At 43.6% G+C, this 15,257-nt stretch overlaps 6 non-coding genes across 6 annotated transcripts; all 6 read left to right on the plus strand.

Annotated features, from left to right (window-relative positions):
• Nucleotides 1–75, plus strand: trnav-aac (transfer RNA valine (anticodon AAC)). The gene has a single exon. It is a non-coding gene; the product is annotated as a tRNA-Val (tRNA).
• A 2,676-nt stretch (nt 76–2,751) lies between these two features.
• Nucleotides 2,752–2,824, plus strand: trnav-aac (transfer RNA valine (anticodon AAC)). The gene has a single exon. It is a non-coding gene; the product is annotated as a tRNA-Val (tRNA).
• Nucleotides 2,825–5,498: 2,674 nt separating this feature from the next.
• On the plus strand, nt 5,499–5,571 carry trnav-aac (transfer RNA valine (anticodon AAC)). The gene has a single exon. It is a non-coding gene; the product is annotated as a tRNA-Val (tRNA).
• Nucleotides 5,572–8,245: 2,674 nt separating this feature from the next.
• trnav-aac (transfer RNA valine (anticodon AAC)) lies at nt 8,246–8,318 on the plus strand. Its single transcript has one exon. It is a non-coding gene; the product is annotated as a tRNA-Val (tRNA).
• Nucleotides 8,319–10,992: 2,674 nt separating this feature from the next.
• On the plus strand, nt 10,993–11,065 carry trnav-aac (transfer RNA valine (anticodon AAC)). Its single transcript has one exon. It is a non-coding gene; the product is annotated as a tRNA-Val (tRNA).
• A 2,674-nt stretch (nt 11,066–13,739) lies between these two features.
• On the plus strand, nt 13,740–13,812 carry trnav-aac (transfer RNA valine (anticodon AAC)). Its single transcript has one exon. It is a non-coding gene; the product is annotated as a tRNA-Val (tRNA).
• Nucleotides 13,813–15,257: the final 1,445 nt, after the last annotated feature.

The following is a 15,257-nucleotide window of genomic DNA, read 5'->3' on the forward strand; positions in this document are numbered from 1 at the left end:
GTTTTTCCGTAGTGTAGTGGTTATCACGTTCGCCTAACACGCGAAAGGTCCCCGGTTCAAAACCGGGTGGAAACATTATGCAAACGTGTTCAATTAATGATTAGATAAAATTAAATCATTCATATTAGTGGTTCAATGTTAACAGAGTGCAGTGTCTCACGATGCTGTTCCATTTGCTGATTTCTCTCTACAGTTCTGTTCACACTCAAATTCTACACAGTGTCTCTCACTCCCTCCCGCTTCCAGCCCTGACGCTGGAGAAACCATATCTCAAAGCTGCACATTCCGTGCATTCAGGTCAGCTGTGAGAGATTATTGAAGGATCCTGCCACGCCACCACGCTTCACAACAGAAAATTAAAGCCACAAACAAACCCATCGACTAATCGCTCTTCCTCAGCTCCAGAGTGAGTGAGGGCGGGACAAGCCCTAACTTCCGCTCCCACACTCTCCAATCAGCCGCTGCCGGCGGAAAGCGGAGAATGCAGCATCAAACAGCGGTTTACCGCCCTTCACTGGGCTGCAAAATGCCACCGTTCCAGACAACGCTCCCCGTGCTCCGAACAGCAGCCTCATAAGATGCTTCATCTCAGCTTCCTGAGTTCGAGCCCCAGCTTGCACGAACACTTCTTCACTGGAAACAGCATTAATTATCTGATTCCCACGTTTTGCATCATGAAAGTAATCCTAACCGATAATTATATAATCATAGAGGTTTACAGCATGGAAGGAGTCATTTACGCCCAACGTATCTGCACCGGCCAACAAATGCCCAGTTTCAGGTGTGTCCCCCTGCACCTTATTGCATTTCATGTGCACATCTAAGAACTTGTTAAAGGTGGTGAGGGTTTCTGCCTGCACCACACTTTCAGGCAGTGAGTTTGAAACCCCCACAAACATCTGCATGCAGAATGTTCACTTCAAATCCCCTTTAACCCTTACACTAATTACTTTTAAATTATGCAGCCTGGTTGTTGACCACTCCACTATGTGAAATAGACCCTTTTAATCAACAATATCTAGGCCTCTCCTATTTTTATACACCTCAATGCGGTCGCCCATCAGCCTCCTCTGTTCCAAGGAAAACAAACCCATCCTATCCAATCTGTCCTCATAGCAAAGTTGCTCCACTCCCGGCAACATCTACGTAAATACCTCCTCTGTTCCCTCTCCAGCGTATTCACGTTCTTCCTTCAATGCGGTGACCAGAACTGCACGCAGTACTCCAGCTGTGGCCTAACCAGAATTTTATACAGTTCTAGCACAACCCACTTGCTGTTCTGTTCCTTGCTTCTGCCAATAAATGCAATCATTCCACATGACTTCTTAATCAACTTTTCCAACTGGTCAGCTACTTTCAGGGATCTGTGGACAAGCAATCCCAGTTACCTTTGTTCCTCTACACTTCTCAATGTCATACCAGTTGATGTGTATTCCCTTTCCTTGTTAGCCCTCCACAAATGCGCGATCTCTCACATCTCTGGATTAAATTCAATTTGCCACTGCTCTACCCCCTTATCAGTTGATTGATATCTTCCTGGAGTCTCCAGCTTTCTTCTTCATTATCAACCACACTGCCTATTTTAATAACACCTGAAAACTTCGTAATCATAACACCTATATTCAAGTTTAGATCATTGATAAATACCATAAGAAGCAATGGATCTGGCACTGAAAACTGTGGAACCCCACTGGAAACATCCTTCCAGTCACAAAAACACCCATCAAACATTACCCTTTGCTTCCTGCCTCTGAGCCAAATTTGGATCCAATTTGCCACTTCGCCTTGAATCACATGGGCTTTTACTTAGAAAATGCATAATCATTAAATGTTATCCTGCCTTCATGGGAAAACATCATTAATTGACTTATGATCTTCATTTGCACAACTAAAGAAATGTTAACTGAAGGAGAATCCTTAATTGAATAACTTATCTGTGCTCTGCACTTTACCTCTGAATCCATAAACCATTTTGGACACTGTGCTTTAGAAGTCTGCTTCAAAATGTTCATTGCTGGTAACATGTATATGAGACGTTGGAAACAGTGAGATAGACTGCAGTGCAAGGGACTGGTTATTGTGAAACAGCAAAGAAAATATACATTCTGGAAGAATACCATCGAAAAGAAGTGTGGCCCTAACAGCCAAAAAGAAGATGAAGTGCTGAGCCCTTTTCAGCAAAAAATTCTTTTTCAAACATTTCTCTGACCGAATCTTCACAAAAGAAAAATGATGCTTTTAAAGTCATTAAACCCGAATTTTCATGCACCGGAATCTTCTGAATCAGATGCCTCTCGTTGTGCCGACTGAATCCATGTCCCTTTCAATATTCTGCTGACATGCACACTATTAAATGTGCCACTAACTTATAGAATCAAAGCATAAGGGAATGGATGCAGCCCGTCGAGCCCATGCCAACTCTCAACAAGTCTCACTCCCCTGTCATTTACCCACAGCTGTGCAATTTTTTTCATTCGGATACTTATCCAACTCCGTTTTGAAAGATAAGATTGAGTCTGACTCCACCACCCTTTAGAGAAGTGTATTCCAGATTCTAACCACTTGCTGAGGAATGGCCACTCCTGTTCCTATGTATAAAGGCAGATAAACACGGGATCAATTCCTGCCACACTCACAACCTTGCTAAATATAGCACCGTCATTCTATTCTCGTGACACAAGCTCCAGAAGTGTCGTCCAGCTGTTGAGGTTAAAGCTCTGGTTATGTTCCCAACAATGTTACTGCCACAGCGTTTCCGTAGTGTAGTGGTTATCACATTCGCCTAACACGCGAAAGGTCCCCGGTTTGAAACCGGGCGGAAACATTATGCAAACGTGTTCAATTCATGATAAGATAAAATTAAATCATTCATATTAGTGGTTCAATGTTAACAGAGTGCAGTGTCTCACGATGCTGTTCCATTTGCTGATTTCTCTCTGCAGTTCTCTTCACACTCAAATTCTACACAGTGTCTCTCACTCCCTCCCGTTTCCAGCCCTGACGCTGGAGAAACCATATCTCAAAGCTGCACATTCCGTGCATTCAGGTCAGCTGTGAGAGATTATTAAAGGATCTTGCCACGCCACCACGCTTCACAACAGAAAATTAAAGCCACAAACAAACCCATCGACTAATGGCTCTTCCCCAGCTCCAGAGTGAGTGAGGGCGGGACAAGCCCTAACTTCCGCTCCCACACTCTCCAATCAGCCGCTGCCGGCGGAAAGCGGAGAATGCAGCATCAAACAGCGGTTTACCGCCCTTCACTGGGCTTCAAAATGCCACCGTTCGAGACAACGCTCCACCTGCTCCGAACAACAGCCTCACAAGATGCTTGATCTCAGCTTCCTGAGTTCGAGCCCCAGCTTGCACGAACACTTCTTCACTGGAAACACCATTAATTATCTGATTGCCACGTTTTGCATCATGAAAGTAATCCTAACCGATAATTATATAATCATAGAGGTTTACAGCATGGAAGGAGTCATTTAAGCCCATCGTATCTGCACCGGCCAACAAATGCCCAGTTTTAGGTGTGTACCCCTGCACCTTATTGCATTTCATGTGCACATCTAAGAACTGGTTAAATGTGGTGAGGGTTTCTGCCTGCACCACACTTTCAGGCAGTGAGTTTGAGACCCCCACAAACATCTGCATGCAGAATGTTCACTTCAAATCCCCTTTAACCCTTACACTAATTACTTTTAAATTATGCAGCCTGGTTGTTGACCACTCCACTATGTGAAATAGACCCTTTTAATCAACAATATCTAGGCCCCTCCTATTTTTATACACCTCAATGCTGTCGCCCATCAGCCTCCTCTGTTCCAAGGAAAACAAACGCATCCTATCCAATCTGTCCTCATAGCAAAGTTGCTCCACTCCCGGCAACATCTACGTAAATCTCCTCTGTACCCTCTCCAGCGTATTCACGTTCTTCCATCAATGCGGTAAACAGAACTGCACGCAGTACTCCAGCTGTGGCCTAACCAGAATTTTATACAGTTCTAGCATAACCCACTTGCTGTACTCTTCCTTGCTTCTGCCAATAAATGCAACCATTCCATATGACTTCTTAACCAACTTTTCCAACTGGCCAGCTACCTTCAGGGATCTGTGGACAAGCAATCCCAGTTACCTTTGTTCCTCTACACTTCTCAATGTCATACCAGTTGATGTGTATTCCCTTTCCTTGTTAGCCCTCCACAAATGCGCGATCTCTCACATCTCTGGTTTAAATTCAATTTGCCACTGCACTACCCCCTTATCAGTTGATTGATGTCTTCCTGGAGTCTCCAGCTTTCTTCTTCATTATCAACCACACTGCCTATTTTAATAACACCTGAAAACTTCGTAATCATAACACCTATATTCAAGTTTAGATCATTGATAAATACCATAAATAGCAATGGATCTGGCACTGAAAACTGTGGAACCACACTGGAAACATCCTTCCAGTCACAAAAACACCCATCAAACATTACCCTTTGCTTCCTGCCTCTGAGCCAAATTTGGATCCAATTTGCCACTTCGCCCTGAATCACATGGGCTTTTACTTAGCAAATGCATAATCATTAAATGTTATCCTGCCTTCATGGGAAAACATCATTAATTGACTGATGATCTTCATTTGCACAACTAAAGAAATGTTATCTGAAGGAGAATCCTGAATTGAATAACTTATCTGTGCTCTGCACTTTACCTCTGAATCCATAAACCATTTTGGACACTGTGCTTTAGAAGTCTGCTTCAAAATGTTCATTGCTGGTAACATGTACATGAGACGTTGGAAACAGTGAGATAGACTGCAGTGCAAGGGACTGGTTATTGTGAAACAGCAAAGAAAATATACATTCTGGAAGAATACCATCGAAAAGAAGTGTGGCCCTAACAGCCAAAAAGAAGATGAAGTGCTGAGCCCATTTCAGCAAAAAATTCTTTTTCAAACATTTCTCTGACCGAATCTTCACAAAAGAAAAATGATGCTTTTAAAGTCATTAAACCCGAATTTACATGCACCGGAATCTTCTGAATCAGATGCCTCTCGTTGTGCCGACTGAATCCATGTCCCTTTCAATATTCTGCTGACATGCACACTATTAAATGTGCCACCATCTTATAGAATCAAAGAATAAGGGAATGGATGCAGCCCGTCGAGCCCATGCCAACTCTCAACAAGTCTCACTCCCCTGTCATTTACCCACAGCTGTGCAATTTTTTTCATTCGGATACTTATCCAACTCCGTTTTGAAAGATAAGATTGAGTCTGACTCCACCGCCCTTTAGAGAAGTGTATTCCAGATTCTAACCACTTGCTGAGGAATGGCCACTCCTGTTCCTATGTATAAAGGAAGAGAAACACGGGATCAATTCCTGCCACACTCACAACCTTGCTAAATATAGCACCGTTATTCGATTCTCGTGACACAAGCTCCAGAAGTGTAGTCCAGCTGTTGAGGTTAAAGCTCTGGTTAAGTTCCCAACGATGTTACTGCACCAGCGTTTCCGTAGTGTAGTGGTTATCACGTTCGCCTAACACGCGAAAGGTCCCCGGTTCGAAACCGGGCGGAAACATTATGCAAACGTGTTCAATTAATTATAAGATAAAATTAAATCATTCAGATTCGTGGTTCAATGTTAACAGAGTGCAGTGTCTCACGATGCTATTCCATTTGCTGATTTCTCTCCACAGTTCTGTTCACACTCAAATTCTACACAGTGTCTCTCACTCCCTCCCGTTTCCAATCCTGACGCTGGAGAAACCATATCTCAAAGCTGCACATTCCGTGCATTCAGGTCAGCTGTGAGAGATTATTAAAGGATCCTGCCACGCCACCACGCTTCACAACAGAAAATTAAAGCCACAAACAAACCCATCGACTAATCGCTCTTCCTCAGCTCCAGAGTGAGTGAGGGCGGGACAAGCCCTAACTTCCGCTCCCACACTCTCCAATCAGCCGCTGCCGGCGGAAAGCGGAGAATGCAGCATCAAACAGCGGTTTACCGCCCTTCACTGGGCTGCAAAATGGCACCATTCGAGACAACGCTCCCCGTGCTCCGAACAGCAGCCTCATAAGATGCTTCATCTCAGCTTCCTGAGTTCGAGCCCCAGCTTGCACGAACACTTCTTCACTAGAAACAGCATTAATTATCTGATTGCCACGTTTTGCATCATGAAAGTAATCCTAACCGATAATTATATAATCATAGAGGTTTTCAGCATGGAAAGAGTCATTTACGCCCATCGTATCTGCACCGGCCAACAAATGCCCAGTTTTAGGTGTGTACCCCTGCACCTTATTGCATTTCATGTGCACATCTACGAACTGGTTAAATGTGGTGAGGGTTTCTGCCTGCACCACACTTTCAGGCAGTGAGTTTGAGACCCCCACAAACATCTGCATGCAGAATGTTCACTTCAAATCCCCTTTAACCCTTACACTAATTACTTTTAAATTATGCAGCCTGGTTGTTGACCACTCCACTATGTGAAATAGACCCTTTTAATCAACAATATCTAGGCCCCTCCTATTTTTATACACCTCAATGCGGTCGCCCATCAGCTTCCTCTGTTCCAAGGAAAACAAACCCATCCTATCCAATCTGTCCTCATAGCAAAGTTGCTCCACTCCCGGCAACATCTACGTAAATCTCCTCTGTACCCTCTCCAGCGTATTCACATTCTTCCTTCAATGCGGTGACCAGAACTGCACGCAGAACTCCAGCTGTGGCCTAACCAGAATTTAATACAGTTCTAGCATAACCCACTTGCTGTTCTGTTCCTTGCTTCTGCCAATAAATGCAACCATTCCATATGAATTCTTAATCAACTTTTCCAACTGGTCAGCTACCTTCAGGGATCTGTGGACAAGCAATCCCAGTTACCTTTTTTCCTCTACACTTCTCAATGTCATACCAGTTGATGTGTATTCCCTTTCCTTGTTAGCCCTCCACAAATGCGCGATCTCTCACATCTCTGGATTAAATTCAGTTTGCCACTGCTCTACCCACTTATCAGTTGATTGATATCTTCCTGGAGTCTCCAGCTTTCTTCTTCATTATCAACCACACTGCCTATTTTAATAACACCTGAAAACTTCGCAATCATAACACCTATATTCAAGTTTAGATCATTGATAAATACCATAAAAAGCAATGGATCTGGCACTGAAAACTGTGGAACCACACTGGAAACATCCTTCCAGTCACAAAAACACCCATCAAACATTACCCTTTGCTTCCTGCCTCTGAGCCAAATTTGGATCCAATTTGCCACTTCGCCTTGAATCACATGGGCTTTTACTTAGAAAATGCATAATCATTAAATGTTATCCTGCCTTCATGGGAAAACATCATTAATTGACTGATGATCTTCATTTGCACAACTAAAGAAATATTATCTGAAGGAGAATCCTTAATTGAATAACTTATCTGTGCTCTGCACTTTACCTCTGAATCCATAAACCATTTTGGACACTGTGCTTTAGAAGTCTGCTTCAAAATGTTCATTGCTGGTAACATGTATACGAGACGTTGGAAACAGTGAGATAGACTGCAGTGCAAGGGACTGGTTATTGTGAAACAGCAAAGAAAATATACATTCTGGAAGAATACCATCGAAAAGAAGTGTGGCCCTAACAGCCAAAAAGAAGATGAAGTGCTGAGCCCTTTTCAGCAAAAAATTCTTTTTCAAACATTTCTCTGACCGAATCTTCACAAAAGAAAAATGATGCTTTTAAAGTCATTAAACCCGAATTTTCATGCACCGGAATCTTCTGAATCAGATGCCTCTCGTTGTGCCGACTGAATCCATGTCCCTTTCAATATTCTGCTGACATGCACACTATTAAATGTGCCACTAACTTATAGAATCAAAGCATAAGGGAATGGATGCAGCCCGTCGAGCCCATGCCAACTCTCAACAAGTCTCACTCCCCTGTCTTTTACCCACAGCTGTGCAATTTTTTTCATTCGGATACTTATCCAACTCCGTTTTGAAAGATAAGATTGAGTCTGACTCCACCGCCCTTTAGAGAAGTGTATTCCAGATTCTAACCACTTGCTGAGGAATGGCCACTCCTGCTCCTATGTATAAAGGCAGAGAAACACGGGATCAATTCCTGCCACACTCACAACCTTGCTAAATATAGCACCGTCATTCTATTCTCGTGACACAAGCTCCAGAAGTGTCGTCCAGCTGTTGAGGTTAAAGCTCTGGTTATGTTCCCAACAATCTTAATGCCACAGCGTTTCAGTAGTGTAGTGGTTATCACGTTCGCATAACACGCGAAAAGTCCCCGGTTCGAAACCGGGCGGAAACATTATGCAAACGTGTTCAATTAATGATAAGATAAAATTAAATCATTCATATTAGTTGTTCAATGTTAACAGAGTGCAGTGTCTCACGATGCTGTTCCATTTGCTGATTTCTCTCTACAGTTCTGTTCACACTCAAATTCTACACAGTGTCTCTCACTCCCTCCCGTTTCCAGCCCTGACGCTGGAGAAACCATATCTCAAAGCTGCACATTCCGTGCATTCAGGTCAGCTGTGAGAGATTATTAAAGGATCCTGCCACGCCACCACGCTTCACAACAGAAAATTAAAGCCACAAACAAACCCATCGACTAATCGCTCTTCCTCAGCTCCAGAGTGAGTGAGGGCGGGACAAGCCCTAACTTCCGCTCCCACACTCTCCAATCAGCCGCTGCCGGCGGAAAGCGGAGAATGCAGCATCAAACAGCGGTTTACCGCCCTTCACTGGGCTGCAAAATGCCACCGTTCCAGACAACGCTCCCCGTGCTCCGAACAGCAGCCTCATAAGATGCTTCATCTCAGCTTCCTGAGTTCGAGCCCCAGCTTGCACGAACACTTCTTCACTGGAAACAGCATTAATTATCTGATTGCCACATTTTGCATCATGAAAGTAATCCTAACCGATAATTATATAATCATAGAGGTTTACAGCATGGAATGAGTCATTTACGCCCATCGTATCTGCACCGGCCAACAAATGCCCAGTTTTAGGTGTGTACCCCTGCACCTTAATGCATTTCATGTGCACATCTAAGAACTGGTTAAATGTGGTGAGGGTTTCTGCCTGCACCACACTTTCAGGCAGTGAGTTTGAGACCTCCACAAACATCTGCATGCAGAATGTTCACTTCAAATCCCCTTTAAACCTTACACTAATTACTTTTAAATTATGCAGCCTGGTTGTTGACCACTCCACTATGTGAAATAGACCCTTTTAATCAACAATATCTAGGCCTCTCCTATTTTTATACACCTCAATGCGGTCGCCCATCAGCCTCCTCTGTTCCAAGGAAAATAAACCCATCCTATCCAACCTGTCCTCATAGCAAAGTTGCTCCACTCCCGGCAACATCTACGTAAATCTCCTCTGTACCCTCTCCAGCGTGTTCACGTTCTTCCTTCAATGCGGTGACCAGAACTGCACGCAGTACTCCAGCTGTGGCCTAACCAGAATTTTATACAGTTCTAGCACAACCCACTTGCTGTTCTGTTCCTTGCTTCTGCCAATAAATGCAACCATTCCATATGACTTCTTAATCAACTTTTCCAACTGGTCAGCTACCTTCAGGGATCTGTGGACAAGCAATCCCAGTTACCTTTGTTCCTCTACACTTCTCAATGTCATACCAGTTGATGTGTATTCCCTTTCATTGTTAGCCCTCCACAAATGCGCGATCTCTCACATCTCTGGTTTAAATTCAATTTGCCACTGCTCTACCCCCTTATCAGTTGATTGATATCTTCCTGGAGTCTCCAGCTTTCTTCTTCATTATCAACCACACTGCCTATTTTAATAACATCTGAAAACTTCGTAATCATAACACTTATATTCAAGTTGAGATCATTGATAAATACCATAAAAAGCAATGGATCTGGCACTGAAAACTGTGGAACCCCACTGGAAACATGCTTCCTGTCACAAAAACACCCATCAAACATTACCCTTTGCTTCCTGCCTGTGAGCCAAAGTTGGATCCAATTTGCCACTTCGCCCTGAATCACATGGGCTTTTACTTAGAAAATGCATAATCATTAAATGTTATCCTGCCTTCATGGGAAAACATCATTAATTGACTGATGATCTTCATTTGCACAACTAAAGAAATGTTAACTGAAGGAGAGTCCTTAATTGAATAACTTATCTGTGCTCTGCACTTTAGCTCTGAATCCATAAACCATTTTGGACACTGTGCTTTAGAAGTCTGCTTCAAAATGTTCATTGCTGGTAACATGTATATGAGACGTTGGTAACAGTGAGATAGACTGTAGTGCAAGGGACTGGTTATTGTGAAACAGCAAAGAAAATATACATTCTGGAAGAATACCATCGAAAAGAAGTGTGGCCCTAACAGCCAAAAAGAAGATGAAGTGCTGAGCCCTTTTCAGCAAAAAATTCTTTTTCAAACATTTCTCTGACCGAATCTTCACAAAAGAAAAATGATGCTTTTAAAGTCATTAAACCCGAATTTTCATGCACCGGAATCTTCTGAATCAGATGCCTCTCGTTCTGCCGACTGAATCCATGTCCCTTTCAATATTCTGCTGACATGCACACTATTAAATGTGCCACTAACTTTTCGAATCAATGAATAAGGGAATGGATGCAGCCCGTCGAGCCCATGCCAACTCTCAACAAGTCTCACTCCCCTGTCATTTACCCACAGCTGTGCAATTTTTTTCATTCGGATACTTATCCAACTCCGTTTTGAAAGATAAGATTGAGTCTGACTCCACCGCCCTTTAGAGAAGTGTATTCCAGATTCTAACCACTTGCTGAGGAATGGCCACTCCTGTTCCTATGTATAAAGGCAGAGAAACACGGGATCAATTCCTGCCACACTCACAACCTTGCTAAATATAGCACCGTTATTCTATTCTCGTGACACAAGCTCCAGACGTGTAGTCCAGCTGTTGAGGTTAAAGCTCTGGTTATGTTCCCAACAATGTTACTGCCACAGCGTTTCCGTAGTGTAGTGGTGATCACGTTCGCCTAACACGCGAAAGGTCCGCGGTTCGAAACCGGGCGGAAACATTTTGCAAACGTGTTCAATTAATGATAAGATAAAATTAAATCATTCACATTAGTGGTTCAATGTTAACAGAGTGCAGTGTCTCACGATGCTGTTCCATTTGCTGATTTCTCTCTACAGTTCTGTTCACACTCAAATTCTACACAGTGTCTCTCACTCCCTCCCGTTTCCAGCCCTGACGCTGGAGAAACCATATCTCAAAGCTGCACATTCCGTGCATTCAGGTCAGCTGTGAGAGATTATGAAAGTATCCTGCCACGCCACCACGCTTCACAACAGAAAATTAAAGCCACAAACAAACCCATCGACTAATCGCTCTTCCCCAGCTCCAGAGTGAGTGAGGGCGGGACAAGCCCTAACTTCCGCTCCCACACTCTCCAATCAGCCGCTGCCGGCGGAAAGCGGAGAATGCAGCATCAAACAGCGGTTTACCGCCCTTCACTGGGCTGCAAAATGCCACCGTTCCAGACAACGCTACCCGCACACCGAACAGCAGCCTCATAAGATGCTTCATCTCAGCTACCTGAGTTCGAGCCCCAGCTTGCACGAACACTTCTTCACTGGAAACAGCATTAATTATCTGATTGCCACGTTTTGCATCATGAAAGTAATCCTAACCGATAATTATATAATCATGGAGGTTTACAGCATGGAATGAGTCATTTACGCCCATCGTATCTGCACCGGCCAACAAATGCCCAGTTTTAGGTGTGTACCCCTGCACCTTAATGCATTTCATGTGCACATCTAAGAACTGGTTAAATGTGGTGAGGGTTTCTGCCTGCACCACACTTTCAGGCAGTGAGTTTGAGACCTCCACAAACATCTGCATGCAGAATGTTCACTTCAAATCCGCTTTAAACCTTACACTAATTACTTTTAAATTATGCAGCCTGGTTGTTGACCACTCCACTATGTGAAATAGACCCTTTTAATCAACAATATCTTGGCCTCTCCTATTTTTATACACGTGAATGCGGTCGCCCATCAGCCTCCTCTGTTCCAAGGAAAATAAACCCATCCTATCCAATCTGTCCTCATAGCAAAGTTGCTCCACTCCCGGCAACATCTACGTAAATCTCCTCTGTACCCTCTCCAGCGTATTCACGTTCTTCCTTCAATGCGGTGACCAGAACTGCACGCAGTACTCCAGCTGTGGCCTAACCAGAATTTTATACAGTTCTAGCACAACCCACTTGCTGTTCTGTTCCTTGCTTCTGCCAATAAATGCAACCATTCCATATGACTTCTTAATCAACTTTTCCAACTGGTCAGCTACCTTCAGGGATCTGTGGACAAGCAATCCCAGTTACCTTTGTTCCTCTACACTTCTCAATGTCATACCAGTTGATGTGTATTCCCTTTCATTGTTAGCCCTCCACAAATGCGCGATCTCTCACATCTCTGGTTTAAATTCAATTTGCCACTGCTCTACCCCCTTATCAGTTGATTGATATCTTCCTGGAGTCTCCAGCTTTCTTCTTCATTATCAACCACACTGCCTATTTTAATAACACCTGAAAACTTCGTAATCATAACACTTATATTCAAGTTGAGATCATTGATAAATACCATAAAAAGCAATGGATCTGGCACTGAAAACTGTGGAACCCCACTGGAAACATGCTTCCAGTCACAAAAACACCCATCAAACATTACACTTTGCTTCCTGCCTGTGAGCCAAATTTGGATCCAATGTGCCACTTCGCCCTGAATCACATGGGCTTTTACTTAGAAAATGCATAATCATTAAATGTTATCCTGCCTTCATGGGAAAACATCATTAATTGACTGATGATCTTCATTTGCACAACTAAAGAAATGTTAACTGAAGGAGAGTCCTTAATTGAATAACTTATCTGTGCTCTGCACTTTAGCTCTGAATCCATAAACCATTTTGGACACTGTGCTTTAGAAGTCTGCTTCAAAATGTTCATTGCTGGTAACATGTATATGAGACGTTGGTAACAGTGAGATAGACTGTAGTGCAAGGGACTGGTTATTGTGAAACAGCAAAGAAAATATACATTCTGGAAGAATACCATCGAAAAGAAGTGTGGCCCTAACAGCCAAAAAGAAGATGAAGTGCTGAGCCCTTTTCAGCAAAAAATTCTTTTTCAAACATTTCTCTGACCGAATCTTCACAAAAGAAAAATGATGCTTTTAAAGTCATTAAACCCGAATTTTCATGCACCGGAATCTTCTGAATCAGATGCCTCTCGTTGTGCCGACTGAATCCATGTCCCTTTCAATATTCTGCTGACATGCACACTATTAAATGTGCCACTAACTTTTCGAATCAATGAATAAGGGAATGGATGCAGCCCGTCGAGCCCATGCCAACTCTCAACAAGTCTCACTCCCCTGTCATTTACCCACAGCTGTGCAATTTTTTTCATTCGGATACTTATCCAACTCCGTTTTGAAAGATAAGATTGAGTCTGACTCCACCGCCCTTTAGAGAAGTGTATTCCAGATTCTAACCACTTGCTGAGGAATGGCCACTCCTGTTCCTATGTATAAAGGCAGAGAAACACGGGATCAATTCCTGCCACACTCACAACCTTGCTAAATATAGCACCGTTATTCTATTCTCGTGACACAAGCTCCAGACGTGTTGTCCAGCTGTTGAGGTTAAAGCTCTGGTTATGTTCCCAACAATGTTACTGCCACAGCGTTTCCGTAGTGTAGTGGTGATCACGTTCGCCTAACACGCGAAATGTCCGCGGTTCGAAACCGGGCGGAAACATTTTGCAAACGTGTTCAATTAATGATAAGATAAAATTAAATCATTCACATAAGTGGTTCAATGTTAACAGAGTGCAGTGTCTCACGATGCTGTTCCATTTGCTGATTTCTCTCTACAGTTCTGTTCACACTCAAATTCTACACAGTGTCTCTCACTCCCTCCCGTTTCCAGCCCTGACGCTGGAGAAACCATATCTCAAAGCTGCACATTCCGTGCATTCAGGTCAGCTGTGAGAGATTATGAAAGTATCCTGCCACGCCACCACGCTTCACAACAGAAAATTAAAGCGACAAGCAAACTCATCGACTCATCGCTCTTCCCCAGCTCCAGCGTGAGTGAGGGCGGGACAAGCCCTAACTTCCGCTCCCACACTCTCCAATCAGCCGCTGCCGGCGGAAAGCGGAGAATGCAGCATCAAACAGCGGTTTACCGCTCTTCACTGGGCTGCAAAATGCCAGCGTTCGAGAGAACGCTCCCCGTACACCGAACAGCAGCCTCATAAGATGCTTCATCTCAGCTTCCTGAGTTCGAGCCCCAGCTTGCACGAACACTTCTTCACTGGAAACACCATTAATTATCTGATTGCCACGTTTTGCATCATGAAAGTAATCCTAACCGATAATTATATAATCATAGAGGTTTACAGCATGGAAGGAGTCATTTAAGCCTATCGTATCTGCACCGGCCAACAAATGCCCAGTTTTAGGTGTGTACCCCTGCACCTTATTGCATTTCATGTGCACATCTCAGAACTGGTTAAATGTGGTGAGGGTTTCTGCCTGCACCACACTTTCAGGCAGTGAGTTTGAGACCCCCACAAACATCTGCATGCAGAATGTTCACTTCAAATCCCCTTTAACCCTTACACTAATTACTTTTAAATTATGCAGCCTGGTTGTTGACCACTCCACTATGTGAAATAGACCCATTTTAATCAACAATATCTAGGCCCCTCCTATTTTTATACACCTCAATGCGGTCGCCCATCAGCCTCCTCTGTTCCAAGGAAAACAAACCCATCCTATCCAATCTGTCCTACATAGAAACATAGAAACATAGAAAATAGGTGCAGGAGCAGGCCATTCAGCCCTTCTAGCCTGCACCGCCATTCAATGAGTTCATGGCTGAACATGAAACTTCAGTACCCCCTTCCTGCTTTCTCGCCATAACCCTTGATCCCCCGAGTAGTAAGGACTTCATCTAACTCCCTTTTGAATATATTTAGTGAATTGGCCTCAACTACTTTCTGTGGTAGAGAATTCCACAGGTTCACCACTCTCTGGGTGAAGAAGTTTCTCCTCATCTCGGTCCTAAATGGCTTACCCCTTATCCTCAGACTGTGACCCCTGGTTCTGGACTTCCCCAACATTGGGAACATTCTTTCTGCATCTAACCTGTCTAAACCCGTCAGAATTTTAAACGTTTCATAGCAAAGTTGCTCCACT

Source organism: Pristiophorus japonicus, chromosome 3 (assembly GCF_044704955.1).
Source record: "Pristiophorus japonicus isolate sPriJap1 chromosome 3, sPriJap1.hap1, whole genome shotgun sequence".
NCBI lineage: Eukaryota > Metazoa > Chordata > Chondrichthyes > Pristiophoridae > Pristiophorus > Pristiophorus japonicus.